This window comes from Mastomys coucha, unplaced genomic scaffold (assembly GCF_008632895.1).
Source record: "Mastomys coucha isolate ucsf_1 unplaced genomic scaffold, UCSF_Mcou_1 pScaffold22, whole genome shotgun sequence".
In the NCBI taxonomy this organism is placed as follows: domain Eukaryota; kingdom Metazoa; phylum Chordata; class Mammalia; order Rodentia; family Muridae; genus Mastomys; species Mastomys coucha.
In genome coordinates, this window is record NW_022196905.1 from 95,087,327 (window position 1) to 95,101,972 (window position 14,646).

The 14,646-nt window shown below is 40.4% G+C and overlaps 1 protein-coding gene across 4 annotated transcripts in view; it reads left to right on the top strand.

Annotated features, from left to right (window-relative positions):
* Arhgap24 (Rho GTPase activating protein 24) overlaps positions 1-14,646 on the top strand; it is a 713,998-nt gene that overhangs the window by 524,184 nt on the left and 175,168 nt on the right. The window contains exon 1 of one of the 4 annotated variants that reach the window (XM_031337014.1): positions 13,103-13,510. The exons of the other annotated variants lie outside the window; for them this stretch is intronic. The gene's annotated coding sequence lies outside the window, so the exon portion shown is untranslated. Of the gene's footprint in view, positions 1-13,102; positions 13,511-14,646 lie in introns of those variants that run through there. 4 annotated transcript variants of the gene reach the window in all.

The window sequence follows — 14,646 nt, forward strand, 5'->3', positions numbered from 1 at the left end:
TCAAAAAAAAAACCAAGAAAAAAAAAAAAAGAAAAAGAATAAGACTATCACTGGCTTTGGGGGAAGTGGGCGCTGGGGATGCAGGGAGAGGCTGAAGCACCTGTCCAGCACCCATGACACCCTGGACTTAACCCCAGCATAGCACATCTGTAACCTCAGCCCTTGGCAGGTAAAGTCACAAGTGCCTTTGAGCTATTTTGAGGCTAGCCTGGCCTACATAAGACTCTGTCAAATAAATAAATTATATAATAAATAGACAGGAAGGTAAAAAAAAAAAAAATCAACCACAGTAGCTTTTGTCCATTTTCACATTGTATGCTTTATTATATCATTTATCTCATATTTCAGTTTTATGGAACTACTTAAAGTGACCTGAGTGTGCCCCACACCCTGCCTGGAATTTTAATCCTCCCCTACATTCAGAGTGCTCTGTCATTTCATCCCTCACGGAAGCTTTCTCTGGCTACTTCCAATTTTGTTTCACGCCACATATATGTCCTCTTTAACACTGGTTCTCTCCCTTTCAGTCTACAGACTGTTCCCATCTCTACAGTTTTAGAAGGAACTCTGAGTGAACACAGACTCACAATCACACATCCATACACACATGATCACACATACTCATGCACATACTCACACACAAGCACACACTCATACACACTCAGAAACACACACACATGTGCATGCATACTCACACACTCACACATACACTTGCACACACTCAGAAACACATACATATACACTCTCACACACATGCACACACTCACATAAACACATATACACTTACGCACACATACCCACATTCACACACATGTGTACACACACTTTCACATACACTCACATGCATGCACATACATGCACACAAATGCTCACATGCAGACATACATACTCATAGACACATATGCTCACACACATGCACACACACTCACATATCCACATGTTCAAATACATACATGCCCGCACACACACTGACAGAATGCACGCATATGCACACATACTCAAGCATACCATACATACATGCTCACACACAGGCATGCACAGGAGACTTTCTTTTTACTGATGTATTTATTCTCTCTCTCTCTCTCTCTCTCTATATATATATATATATATATATATATATATATATATATATATATACATATACATATGTATATATATGTATATGTATATTTTAAAATTAGGTATTTTCTTTATTTACATTTCAAATGTTATCCCCTTTCCTTGTTTCCCCTCCAAAAACCCCCTATTCCCACCCCACCCCTGCTTCCCTGCTTCCCTATCCTGGCATTCCCCTACACTGGGGCATCAGCACAGGGGACTTTTTACAGGCTCCTTAAATTTGAGATCAGTGCATTCCAGGAAAGAAAGTAGGAACTTGCACAGTCATCTTAACAGAGGAAAATAAGATTAGTTATGAAATATGAAAGAAAAATTGTTAACTTCAAAATCTGTTCAAGTTTTTGTCCAAGGAGATAATCAATAAATGTATTTTGAATCACTGAACAAATATATGCCATTTGTAAATGTATAGTAATGCACAGTGAAAGCCACACTAAAAGGACACACAATGTTTTTATACAGTAAATGAAGTTATTTTCCTGAGTGTTATCAGATGTGAGGGAAGCCATTTCCTCTCGCTGAGGCCTCTGGGAGGAGGCTCAGTGCACGGGGAAAGTAATTTTCCCACAGCAAAGAGTCGTCCTCACAACCACCTTGCTTATGGGACTAGGTCCAGGTCCTCAGAGCCAGTGACATCATCCCACAGTGAACCTGAGACCCAGAACCCAGTGGAGCTGACTCACTACAAGAGTTAATTAGGAAGCCATGGGACAGGAGACTGGAAAGGAAACGTAATTTACAGCTCACCAGAAAGCTTGGAATCCATGTGGATCCAAGTTGAGACGGGAGATTAAATGACCTGTGAGCTCACTGCTCCAGCATCTCCTCCCTTTTCACTTAGAACACACATGGCTCAAAAGCAAGAACTTTGCTTTTGCTCCTGAAGCGTTGCCAGGTAACAGTAGCATGTTGAAACCACCTGGGCAGGATAGAACAGTTCCCAGGCTGCCTTCTGATTCAGTATCAGGACCTGCTGTAGAGCTCAGGTGAATCATGGGGGATATCCTAGAGCTTGAAGACATCCTAGAAAATACAGTCATTCATCTAGTTAGATGTATGCTGGGTATTGATAGAGGATATTCTGGCAAGGCTAGGATGTTATCTGGTTTGGCTCAAGTTCAAGAGGTTAGGGATGGTTTGTAGAGTTTAGAGAGGGCGATTTTCTAGAGCCCTGTGGGACTCTACCTTTACCTCTCATGACTCCTCATGGCTAAGCCACTGGATGTTCAATGGGTTGTGTGGATTATTCCATACTTCATGCACTTGGGTATCTGCTATCGGAAGAGTAGGAACCCAAGAAAGTCATGTCACTAATGAATTAAAGAAACACTTTCCAAATGTCTGTTTTATATTATACTGTTCTCAACACTGGCAATGTGACTTTTAAAACAGATCTGCTTTTATTGATCTATTCCAATACAGTTCTGAACTCATTTCTGAAAAGCAATAGTTCTCAAATTAATGAGTGTGTTCAAACAGCACGAAAGAATGGCAATGCCATGGAAAAAATAAGTAAGCTATAGAAACATACGAGGTGGATGTTAGCTACAGCAGCCATTTTTCACTGAGGAGGTCATGCACAAGACCAATCCTGACCAGTGAAAAGGTCTGAGAAACATGAGAGAGGAATATTCCAGAAACATGGAGCAGAAGGTTGTGAAATTCAGAAAGACGAGCAGATGCTAAATCCCTCATGAGTCCATGAAGTGTGGTATGCTCAGAAGCACTGAAGGAGCAAAGCAGAGACATCGGAGGCATTATGGGAATCACTGGCTAGCCTGAGATGAGAGATTGACTGAAACACTGGAAGGAATGAGGCAGAGGAGGGTGGAATGCCAGGGATCAGGGAAGGGAAAGATTAGAAACCACTGACAGTTCCAGAGGGTCAGTGTGTCCTCCGAGGTGGCAAGATGGATGGTGAGGGGGATGACAGAAGAGAGAAAGCTTAAGTGTGACCTCACCAGAGGAGTCTGAGGCTTGAGGTATTCTATGCACCAGTCTAATGTGTGGGAGGCCCCATGGACAAGATCTCCCCCAAGCCTAGATTGGTGTGACCTAGGAGCTGTTACTCTTAAGGCCTTCTTTGCCATCAGCTGAGAGCTCTGCAGCACAAAACATACACTTCCATATAGTGTCCCTGTAAACCCAATAGCTGAGAGAAGAGTAGGTGAGTCCACTGCTCTGCCTGTGCACACAGCCTGCCCCAGGGCTCACCTCTGCAGCAAGAACCTGGCAGAGTCAGCACCATGTGTCTGGACTTCAAAGAGCAGGAACTCTCCTAGGACAGACTGGAGTAAGTCAGAGACCTAATACAGAGGCCCAAAAACATCTCCTAAGTCAGTGGTGAGGCCTGTGCTATTTCAGATAGTATAGAATCATGTGGACAGCCCATGTTCCCTTCCCATGACATGAGTGAAAAGTTGGCTTGAAAGCCAATTTCTTGTTGCTTGTTCTGGTCACCAAAAACTGGTCCTTGAGCATCTTGCTTTAACCTACTTGGAGAGCTCCTGGCTCTTGGATTCAGTATAATCTATTATTACATCATCTGCAGCTCAGCCTACTCCATCTCTAACTGGCTTGCTGTGCAAGCCTCTCTTCATAGTTCCTTCTGTCCCTGTGTGAAACACCTGACTCACTTGGCCTCATTCCACCAAAGTCTAAAAGTCACCTTACAATATACTTCCCTCACAAAGTTTGACTCCTTTCTCCTTCAGCTGCTTCGATCAGACATAAGGTAGCTGTCGACATGACAAGCAAAGCTTGGAAAATACAAACAAAAGATGTGTGTGTGTGTGTGTGTGTGTGTGTGTGTGTGTGTGTGTGTGTGTGTGCGTGTGTGTGTGTGTTTCTTACTTGGTCTGTATTCATGTAGTAATATATTTGGAATTTACCTTTGCATAGCTCTTTTTTTTATTAGATATTTTCTTTATTTACATGTCATATGATATCTCCTTTTCCAATTTCCCCTCCAAAAAAAAGAATAAAATAAAATAAAATAAAACCCTGTTCCCTCCACCCTCCCCCTGCTCACCAACCCTCTCTCTTCTGCTTCCTGGCCCTGACATTCCCCTATACTGGGGCATAGAACCTTCACAGGACCAAGGGCCTCTCCTCTCATTGATGACTGACTAGGCCATCCTCTGCTATACATATGATACTGGAGCCATTAGTCCCAACATGTATACTCTTTGGTTGGTGGTTTAGTCCCTGGGAAATCTGAGGGTACTAGTTAGTTCATATTGTTGTTCATCCTAGGGGCTGCAAACCCTTCAGCTCCTTGGTCCTTTCTCTAGCTCCTTCATTGGGGACCCTATGCTCAGTCCAATGGATAGCTGTGAGCCTCTACTTCTGTATTAGTCGGGTACTGTCAGAGCCTCTCAGGAGACAGCTATATCCGGCTCCTGTCAGCCAGCATTTGCTGGCATCCACAATAGTGTCTGGATTTGATGATTGAATATGGAAAGAATTCCCAGGTAGAACAGTCTCTGGATTGTATTTCCTTTAGTCTCTGCTAGACACTTTGTCTCTGCAACTCCTTCCATGGGTATGTTGTTCCCCCTTTTAAGAAGGAACGAGCCGGGCGGTACTGGCACACGCCTTTAGTCCCAGCACTTGGGAGGCAGAGGCAGGCAGATTTCTGAGTTCAAGGCCAGCCTGGTCTACAGAGTGAGTCCAGGGTAGAACAGGACTACACAGAGAAACCCTATCTCGAAAAACCAAAAATAAAAAAAAATAAAAATTAAAAAAGAAAAAGAAGTAACAAAGTATCACCACTTTGGTCTTCCTTCTTAAGTTTCTTGTCATTTGTGGATTGTATTTTGTGTATTCTGATCTTCTGGGCTAATAAACACTTATCAGAGAATGTATACCATGAGTGTTATTTTGTGATTGGGTTACCTCACTCAGGTTGATATTCTCCAGATCCATCCATTTCCCCAAGAAGTTCATAAATTCATTGTTTTTAATAGCAGAGTAGCACTCCATTGTGTACATGTACCACATTTTCTGCATCCATTCCTCTGTTGAGGGACATCTGGGTTGTTTCCAGTTTCTGGCTATTATAAATAAGGCTGCTATGAACATAGTGGAGCATGTGTCCTTATTACATGTTGGAGCATCTTCTGGGTATATGCTCAGGAGTGGTATAGCTTGGTCCTCTGGTAGAACTATGCCCAATTTCCAGAGGAACCGCCAAACTGATTTCCAGAGTGGTTGTACCAGCTTGCAATCCCACCAGCAATGAAGGAGTGTTCCTCTTTCTCCACAAACTCGCCAACATCTGCTGTCACCTGAGATTTTTATCCTAGCCATTCTGACTGGTGTGAGGTGGAATCTCAGGTTGTTTTGATTTACATTTCCCTGATGGCTAAAGATGTTGAACATTTCTTTAGGTGCGTCTCAGCTACTCGATATTCATCAGTTGAGAATTCTTTGTTTAACTCTGTACCCCATATTTTAATATTGTCATTTGGTTCTCTGGAGTCTAATTTTTTGAGTTCTTTGTATACATTGGATATTAGCCCTCTATCAGATATAGGATTGGTAAAGATCTTTTCCCAATCTGTTGGTTGCCTTTTTGTCCTATTGACAGAGTCCTTTGCCTTACAGAAGCTTTGTAATTTTATGAGGTCCCATTTGTCAATACTTGATCTTAGACCATAAGCTATTGGTATTCTGTTAAGGAAAATTTCCTCTCTGCCCATGTGTTCAAGGCTCTTCCCTACTTTCTTTTCTATTAGTTTCAGTGTATCTGGTTTTGTGTTGAGGTCCTTGATCCACTTGGACTTGAGCGTTGTACAAGGACATAGGAATGGATAGATTAGCATTCTTCTGCATGCTAACTGTCAGTTGAGCCAGCACCATTTATTGAAAATGCTGGGTTTTTTTCCCCCATTGGATGGTTTTAGCTCCTTTGTCAAAGTTTAGTGGCCATAGGTTTGTGGGTTCATTTCTGGGTCTTCAATTCTATTCTATTGATCCACCTGCCTGTCACTGTACCAATACCATGCAGTTTTTGTCACAATTGCTCTGTAGTACAGCTTAAGACTCACAATGGTGATTCCACCAGAGATTCTTTTATTGTTGAGAATAGTTTTCGCTATCCTAGGTTTTTTGTTATTCCAGATGAATTTGCAAATTGCTCTTTCTAAGTCTGTGAAGAATTGAATTGGAATTTTGATGGGGATTGCATTGAATCTGTAGAGTGCTTTCGGCAAGATGGCCATTTTTTTCTATATTAATCCTGCCAATCCACGAGCATGGGAGATCTTTCCATCTTCTGAGATCTTCTTCGATTTCCTTCTTCAGAGACTTGAACTTCTTGACAAACAAATCTTTTACTTGCTTAGTTAGAGTTACACCGAGGTATTTTATATTATTTGCTACTATTGTGAAGGGTGTTGTTTCCCTAATTTCTTTCTCTGCCTTTTTGTCCTTTGTGTATAGGAAGGCCTCTGATTTGCTTGAGTTAATTTTATATCCAGCTACTTTGCTGAAGTTGTTTATCAGGTTTAGGAGCTCTCTGGTGGAATTTTTGGGGTCACTTAAGTATACTATCATATCATCAGCAAATAGTGATAATTTGTCTTCTTCCTTTCCAATTTGTATCCCTTTGATCTCCTTTTGTTTTCTAATTGCTCTGGCTAGGACTTCAAGTACTATATTGAATAGGTAAGGAGAGAGTTGTCAGCCTTGTCTAGTCCCTGATTTTTGTGGGATTGCTTCAAGTTTCTCTCAATTTAGTTTGATGTTGGCCATCAGTTTGCTGTATATTGCTTTTACTATGTTCAAGTATTGGCCTTGAATTTCTGATCTTTCCAAGACTTTTATCATGTAGGGGTGTTGGGTTTTGTCAAATGCTTTCTCAGCATCTAATGAGATGATCATATGGTTCTTTTCTTTGAGTTTGTTTATATAGTGAATTATGTTGACGGATTTCCATATATTGAACCATCCCTGCATCCCTGATATGAAGCCTACTTGATCATGATGGATGATCATTTTGATGTGTTCTTGGATTCAGTTTGAAAGAATTTTATTGAGTATTTTTGCATCAATATTCATAAGGGAAATTGGTCTGACGTTTTCTTTCTTCGTTAGGTCTTTGTTTGGTTTAGGTATCAGAGTAGTTGTGGCTTCATAGAATGAATTGGGTAGAGTACCTCCTGTTTCTATTTTGTGGAATAGTTTGAGGAATATTGGTATTAGGTCCTCTTTGAAGGTCTGATAAAACTCTACACTAAACCCATCTGGTCCTGGGCTTTTTTTGGTTGGGAGACTATTAATTGCTGTTTGTATTTCATTACCACATATGAGACTGTTTAGATCATTTATCTGATCTGATTTAACTTTGGTACCTAGTATCTGTCTAGAAAATTGTCCATTTCATGCAGGTTTTCCAGTTTTGTTGAGTATAAGCTTTTGTATTAGGATATCTTGATTTTTTGGATTTCTTCAATGTCTGTTGCTATGTCTCCCTTTTCATTTCTGATCTTGTTAATTAGGATACTGTCTTTGTGCCCTCTACTTATTCTGGCTAAGGGTTTACTTATTTTGTTGATTTTCTCAAAGAACCAGCTCCTGGTGCTTTTTGTATAGGTGCTTTTGTTTCCATTTGGTTGATTTCAGCCCTGAGTTTGATTATTTTCTGCCTTCGACTCCTCTTGGGTGAATTTACTTCTTTTTGTTCTAGAGCTTTCAGATTTCCTGTCAAATTGCTAGTGTATGCTCTCTCCAGTTTCTTTTGGAGGCACTTAAAGCTATGAGTTTTCTTCTAAGGACTGCTTTCACTGAGTCCCATAAGTTTGGATATGTTGTGTCTTCATTTTCATTAAACTCTAGAAAGTCTTTAATTTCTTTCTTTATTTCTTCCTTGACCAAGTTATCATTGAGTAGAGTGTTGTTGAACTTCCACGTGTATGTGGGCATTCTATTGTTTATGTTGTTATTGAGGAGCAGCCTTAGTCCATGGTGATCTGATACGATGCAAGAAATTATTTCAATCTTCTTGTATCTGTTGAGGCCTGATTTATGACCAGTTATATGGTCAATTTTGGAGAAGGTACTGTGAGGCTCTGAGAAGAAGGTATATCCTTTTGTCTTATGATAAAATGTTCTATAGATATCTGTTAAATCCATCTGCTTCATAACTTCTATTAGCTTCACTCTGTCTTTGTTTAGTTTCTGTTTCCAGGATCTGTCCATTGGAGAGAGTAGGGTGTTGAAATCTCCCACTATTATTGTGTATGGTATACAATGTATGCTTTGAGCTTTAGTAAAGTTTCTTTTATGAATGTAGATGCCCCTTCTATTTGGAGCATAGAGGTTCAGAATTGAGAATTCATCTTGTTAGATCATATCTTTGATGAGTATGAAGTTTGTCTCATTATCTTTTTTGATCACTTTAGGTTTAAAGTCCATTTTATTTGACATTAGAATGACTACTCCAGCTTTTTCTTTGGACCATTTGCTTGGAAAAATTGTTTTCCTGCCTTTATTCTGAGGTAGTGTCTGTCTTTGTCACTGAGGTGGGTTTCCTGTATGCAACAGAATTTTGGGTCCTTTTTATGTACCCAGTCTGATAGACTATGTCTTTTTATTGGGGAATTAAGTCCATTGATATTAATAGAATTTAACGAAAAGTAATTGTTGCTTCCTTTTATTTTTGTTGTTAGAGTTGGAATTCTGTTCATGTGGCTATCTTCTTTTAGTTTTGTTGGAAGATTACTTTCTTGCTTTTTCAAAGATGTAGTTCCCCTCCTTGTGTTGGAGGTTTTCATTTACTATCCTTTGAAGGGCTGGATTTGTGGAAAGATATTGTGTAGATTTTGTTTTGTCATGGAATAATTTGGTTTCTCCATCTATGGTAATTGAGAGTTTTGCTGGGTATAGTAGCCTGGGCTGGCATTTGTGTTCTCTTGGGTCTGTATGACATCAACCCAGGATCTTCTGGCTTTCATAATCTCTGGTGAGAAATCTGGTGTAATTCTGATAAGTTTGCCTTCATATGTTACTTGATCTTTTTCCCTCACTGCTTTTAATATTCTTTCTTTGTTTTGTGCATTTGGTGTTTTGACTATTATGTGATGGGAGGAATTTCTTTTCTGATCCAGTCTATTTGATGTTCTATAGGCTTCTTGTATGTTCGTGGGCATCTCTTTCTTTAGGTTAGGACAGTTTTATTCTATAACTTTGTTGAAGATACTTATTAACCCTTTAAGTTGGAAGTCTTCACTCTCTTCTATACCTATTATCCTTAGGTTTGGTCTTCTTATTGTGTCCTGGATTTCCTGGATGTTTTGGGTTAGGAACTTTTTGCATTTTGTGTTTTCTTTGACTGTTGTGTCAATGTTTTCTATGGTATCTTCTGCACCCGAGATTCTCTCTTCTATCTCTTGTATTCTGTTGGTGATGTTTATATCTATGGTTCCTGACTTCTTTCCTAGGTTTTCTATCTTCAGAGTTGTCTCTCTTTGTGATTTCTTAATAGTTTCTACTTTCATTTTTAGGTCCTAGATGGTTTTGTTCAATTCCTTTACCTGTTTAATTGTGCTTCCCTATAATTCTTTAGGGATTTTTGTGTTTCCACTTTAAGGGATTGTACCTGTTTACCTATGTTCCCCTGTATTTTATTACAGGAATTATTTATGTCCTTCTTAAATTCCTTTATCACCATTATTAGATATTATTTTAGATCCAAATCTTGCTTTTCTAGTGTCCAGTAAGGTATCCAGTACTTGCTATTGTGGGAGTACTAGGTTCTGATGAAGCCAAGTAGTGTTGGTTTCTCTTGGTAAGATTCTTGCATTTGCTTTTCACCATCTGTTGATCTTTGGTGTTAGATGTTCTTGCTGTCTCTGGCTGGAGCTTGTTCCTTGGGTCTGTAAGCCTGTGTCAGCACTTCTGGGAGATCAGTTCTCCTCTGGTAAGACCTGTGCACAGAGGGCTGTGTTTCAGCAGTCCCTCCTGATTCCTGGGTTCAGAGTACTCCCTGGAACAAGCTCTCTGCTTGCAGGAAAGTGCACAGAGGGCTGTGGATTCCCTGTTCCTCCTAGGTGTAGACTGAGGTAGAAAGCATCCTGTCCCGGCTGCCCTGTCACTTCTGAGGCCTGTGCCTCCTGGCTGGTCCCACCTTAGAAAGTCACAGCAGAGAAAATGGTGATCTGACATGAGTCCCTGGGTCAGAGCACTCCCTGGAGACAAGTTCTCCACTGGCTGGAAAGGGGCAGAGAGGGTTGTGGATCCACAGTCTCTCCTAGGTGGAGACAGAGATAGAAAGGAGCCTATCCCAGCTGCCCTGCCACTTCTGAGGCCTATGCCTCCTAGCTAGTCCCGCCTTAGAAAGTCACCCTGCATAGTTCTTAATTAGACATAATCAGGAATTAGGAAAGGAGAATGAAATTCTCCCACTGCATCAAAAAAAAAAAATCATGCAGTGTATTTTTCCAAGATTTCTTTCTCATGGTTCATGGTTTAAATCTCGATTTCTTATATTTCAAGGATAGAGAATTGCTAACATAGTCATTCATTTCTCACTTTGAAAACTATTTTCCAAAAATTTTAATCATCATTGAAGCATTACACTTTTATAGTTATTGTTCATACAGGCATAATTTTCTGTCCAAATCTGATGCAACAACAGATGACTTGAAAGTAAGTGGAAATCATAAAACCAAAGAGTGATTTTCATTGTTTAGGAAATGAGCATTAGTTGCCAAGTTGTTGACATATACCTCTAATCCTCATGCTTGGAAAGCAGAGGCAGGGGGTCTGCTCTAAGTATGAAGCTAATGTGACCTATGTAACAAGTCCAAGGCCAAAAAAAGAGGGGGAAAGAAAAGGTGCCAGTTTAAAGATGGCCCAAAGTTCCCTGGGCATTTGTTTGTCTCTCTTTTTGTTTCTTAGTTTCTTGAGATGGTTTCCTTATCTTCAAACTCAGGATCTTCCTGCCTCTGCTTCCCCAGCACCGGGGGGAGAAACAAGGACCACCCTAGCCAGTACCAGTCATCTGTGAATTTCAGGGTGCCAGATAAAGTTTGCTGTTATGTTTCAGAGCAGAATCAGATGGAAAAATAATGATAACTAAGCTGATTTCAAAAGGGCCCCTTTTGTATTTTGGGTTATCTCAAAAAGGGTAGGGGGTTGTTGGACTTTTGTACAATTCAGTGTTAGTGTGTAAAGGGAACACATTTGAAGTGTAAAAGTGAATTTAAAAATTGGTATAGAGAATTGATCTCATGTTCCATGCAGACCTTTTGATTTTCATTGAAAATTACTTATTTTTCAAAGAAGCCATTGTTTGTCAGTGTTATTCCATTCTACATCAAAAGAGTATTATGGCTTCATGAATATCCAATAAATATTTGTCAAATAAATTTTAATGGATATAATACTGAGAGTAGTTTTAAAACTATTGTAAGAATATTACACTTTCAATTTGAGGAAAATAAATTCTTTATATATTATTAGGAAATGTTACAGGAAAGATTCCTAATATAATTATTACATCAATTGTCTGTGTGTTATTTAACAAAACTAATGGATCTGGGCAAGATGTCACCCACTTATAATCTTAGCACCCAGGATCTGAGGAAAGTGGATTGCCATGACTTTGGTCTACATGGCAAAACCCTGTGTTAAAACAATGGGTCTGTGGTGTAGCTTAACTGTAGAGTACTTGCTTAGCTTGTGTGACATCCTGGTATTTATCCCAGCATCACACATACAAAGTCATAGTGATGACTACCATGAATAAGTGTGAGGCTGGAGAGGTGGCCTCAGTTGGCAATGTCCCCATTATCACACAAGCACAGAGACTCAAGTCTGAGCACCTAGAGCCCTTATAAAAGTATGACCCTTGATCACATATCTGTAATCCTGGAACTTCAGGAAGCAAAGAAATATCAACCCACAGAGTTCATTGGTCAGGTGGCCTAGCCAACCAGTGAGCTTCCAGTTCAGTGAACTAGAAGGACTTAAAACAATAAGCAAAGATGTATGTAGTCAAGAAAGAAAAACACCAGACTTCAACTTCTTCTTTCTGAGTGTTTGTTCCCACAAGTGTACACACGTGTACTGCATACACAAATCACAAATGATGAAACAAATGTGCGTGTATGGTGAGAAACGTCTGGAAAAACTGCAGGTTGAAGAGTCAGCCTGTTGGGGTGGGACACTATCTCCAGCAGGTAGGGCCTTGCCTTGTAAACAGGAGGGTCTGTTCTCCATCTCCAGAAGCCACAATTTAAAGGCCTGGCATTGTGCCTGAGCCTGTAACCCCAGCATTGGGGAGGCAGAGACAAATTTATCCCTGGAGTTCATCGGTTCATGTCAGAAAGCTCTAAGCCAGATGCTGTCTCAAGACCATGTTGCCCTCTGCCCTCCATACAGACAACATGTACACATGGACCTGTGCACACATCACAGACATGCACACACATAGAACCTACAAAAAGAGTCACGATGTTTCTAGTTTGGGAGCCATAAGAACTGTATCTCTCTCTGTGATGCTCAGCAGAAGGGTCACAGATGAAATCTAAGCCCTCTCCTCTGAGGATCCTCTCTGGAGTGGGCTCTGTGGGGCTAAAGGTAATAACAACCATGCAAAAGGAAGATTATGGATCATAAAACTTTCTTGCAAAAACATAATTCCCTATGTATACAAAGAGAGCAGAAATTTGGGGGGGGGACTTTGAATATTCAGGGTTTTGAAGCTAAGAGAAATGCTGTCTCTGAGACAGATGGCTCTCAATCTTAATTGTCTTCCTGTTCCCACCAATGCCTTTCAAGGTATGGTTTATAATGATGCAGAAGAAAACAAGGTCATTTCTTCACAGGTGCCCAGAATGTGCAATCTCTGAACTGGTAGTTTTGAAACCTTAGCCATTACTGGAGCCACGGACAACCGAGCTGCCTGACAGCATTCAATCCAAACTTTCTGCTTTCTCTGTTTCCTTATTAGCAGAACAAGAAAAACACTGGGCTTCAGGGTGCTGGTGAGCTATAGTTCACTCATGTTCTTTATGCTCTGCTGTTTTTCCAACTGCTCAAATACTACATTATTTAAGGTATATTTCCTTGCAGAAGTCCTCCCCCCAACCGTTTCTCTTTCTCTGTCTCTTTCTTCAATATATGGGATGGGAGGATACTGACTAAGTCTGAGGGGAAGGAGGAGGAAGAAAATTAGCTGCAGGAAGAGTTTATAGCCCTGTCTATAAGAAAGCTTAAATATAGCTACCAGTGCTTTGAAAGGAACGGTTTGTGTCCAAACAATATTTTCCAGACGAGCTCTGTACTTTCTTGCCAAGAGAAAACTTTAAAGTGAAGGCAGTAGACAGTTAAACGAGTCGACTCTGGGACCAGCTGTGTGTAGACAAGACCAATTACTTATAAGGTACTGTTTTTCCTCATTGAAATCTTGAGGGTCCGTTTGTTTTGGGTACAAGTGCTCTGTGGGCATTCGATCTTCATATTTCGTTTTACTTTATCTTCTTTCTGCGAGGAAATGGCAATCTTGAAAATAGTCTGTATCTTGAAAATAGCTGTATGGTTTTGTGACTGTTGACTGTTGAAGCTGCCGGGGTTGTTTTGTTTTCTAGAGCCAAATGATCTTTGTCAATTTATCCAAAAGCATTCTTCAGCCTTGTCCTTGTCCAGCCTGGACATGTATGATCTTTGACTTTTATTTTATATGTTGTATAGGTGGCAGATGCCGACTTCCTTAACTGAGGGGGAGGGGCAAGTAACATCAATTATAGAATCAATGCAGAGCCCCTCCCAGAAGAAGAGGAGGTGGCATGTCTGGACATTACTCTTCCTTCACGGGGGCTCAGAGCTTAGAAGATTTAATCTGAAAAACAGACTTCTAAATTAGGGATTTACCACTAGTTTACATCTCTACTTAATTGGTAATATTAACTCTTCCTTCTTTTTGCTGCCATTTCTTTTTGCAAATTATAGCAAGTCTGTTAATTCACTTAAAGAAATTCTGATCAGTTGCTTGAATGCTCACCTGCCATGCATGATCCCTGCATAAACTGCATAAGCTGGGAATTGGAGTGCAAGGCAGTATTCCTGGCTCTCTGGCTGGGGTAGCAGAAGGACCAGAAGTTCAGGGTCACACATACACAGAAAGTATGAATTCAGTGGAGCGCTGTAACACAAATAAAATAAAGTTTATAAAAGTTTAATCTTATCCACCATAGGGAGAAACATCGTACTAAGCCTGGAACATGCCACTTAGTTTCCCATGCAGGTTCTTCCAGTGCAAATGAAGGAAACAGTCCAGCCTAGACAGAAGGTCGACAGAAAGGACCATGCGAGCCTCTATCATTTGAAGTACTACTGTTATCCCTGAGGCCTGGTCCGACAACTAGAAATATCTGCTGCTGGTCTGGAAACAGGAAACGGAGACGTGGACTTCTGAAAATTGTTATTTTCATGTTGGCCTCTAAAAATGCCATATGCTTTTGAAAACATCAGCCATTGGTAGATATTTCCCTCTCTGAAATCTTCTGTATGTCTCCCTGG